Source organism: Myotis myotis, unplaced genomic scaffold (assembly GCF_014108235.1).
Source record: "Myotis myotis isolate mMyoMyo1 unplaced genomic scaffold, mMyoMyo1.p scaffold_m19_p_1, whole genome shotgun sequence".
In the NCBI taxonomy this organism is placed as follows: domain Eukaryota; kingdom Metazoa; phylum Chordata; class Mammalia; order Chiroptera; family Vespertilionidae; genus Myotis; species Myotis myotis.
In genome coordinates, this window is record NW_023416313.1 from 4116349 (window position 1) to 4117867 (window position 1519).

General features: G+C 41.7%; 1 pseudogene; it reads right to left on the reverse strand.

Moving 5' to 3' along the window:
* Positions 1 to 1276: 1276 nt before the first annotated feature.
* LOC118660245 overlaps positions 1277 to 1519 on the reverse strand; it is a 786-nt pseudogene continuing 543 nt past the window's right edge.

Sequence of the window (1519 nt, forward strand, 5' to 3'; positions counted from 1 at the left end):
TCAGGTGTCCTGGTAGAGGTGCAAGGTGACTCAATGAAAATCTTTCAAGGTGACATGGTGACTGCCCTTTATCAAGTCTCATGATTCTTGATAAAGTGACATGAATATTTCAATTCCAAATTTGAATCCTTCATCAACAGCAGGATCATCGTACCAACTAACTGGTTCTGGCTTTGCTGGGGCTGGAAAATGTTCAAGTGCATACCCTTGTAGATCGGGGATGTAGATAGTGAAAACCGGTCTTCTTTAATCTCATCTGTGCATCCCAGGCAGTTGATAGTAAGGTGTTCAGTTTTGTTTGCAAGAGCACCAAAGTGGAGTTGAGAGGATAGCAAACTTAAGCCATGTGAGAAGCCGCCTGCAAGTGAACAGTATAATCTTTTTGTGACTTAGCAAAGTCGGTCATGTAATTTGTTGTGAAGCCAATATGCGTAGAAATAACATGAAGGCTTCCTGCAAGGCCTCCTCTGTCATCAGAAGCAGTGGGAAGCCTGTGTGTTAGAGTTCCTGCCATAATAACTGGGAGTTCTGGTGTGTGCGCTCCCTTTTCACATGGCAGTGTGGAAAATAGCGTTGCTAAGTGTTGGCCAAAGGCACCTTTAATCTTAATCCAATCGCAGGAAGGTATGAGATCTTCGGCCATTTTTCCAATTCATCCCTCTGGTAGCCCTGTTATTGCCCCTCTGTTAATCTTTACAAATGCTCTTGACCCTATATATAGGGGCCTCTTGCTCTTAATTATCCATAGTCTTGGGAACAATTCTTCATCAGGCCTAAATATAATTGATTTGGACACATCTGCTTCACACACGCTTTCTTGCATGATGAATTGTTCAGCAACAAATGCCATAGTGACCCCGTGAAGCTCTGCACCCCATGTTTTAGTCCTTAATTTGTTTGCTCCTTCCACACTGCAAGGAGTTAAGTAATCCATTCTATTTATCCCCTTTGTGTTCAGAGCCAGAATGCTTCTGACAAGCTGGTCCCTAAAACTTTTACTCTCTTCTGTGATAGATTTCATTGACACTTTTTGGCTTATGCCAATGACAGTACTTGATTTTTGAAATGAAACTTATCCAGCATTGAGAGCCCATATGCTACGTTGCTTTTTGTGAACAGGTATCTCATCAACCATGGGTACTTGGGCTCCATCGTAAACAGGCCGTTTGCAAGTGTTTCATCTTAAGAAGTTATGTCCATTTGCATAAGCTTCAAAAACCTGAAAGATCCAGTTATCTCAAAGAATGATTCTTCTATCCACGTTTTGAGCACAATTTCAGGCCTGCGAGGCAGGACAATATTGGGGCACGTTGGATCAGCACATAGTGCAGGTGCACTCGTATACAAAGGTGCTGTGAACTTTGTGACCGGATGTATTTTCTGGGGTGAAATACCGGTGGATATTGAGTTTTATTTTTCAGAATTTTATTATGAGCAGGGTCATGGGATAAAAAGTACATAAAATGGAATTTAATAAAACATTTCAAAATAAAACTGCAGACCTCACGGGGGCTTCTCA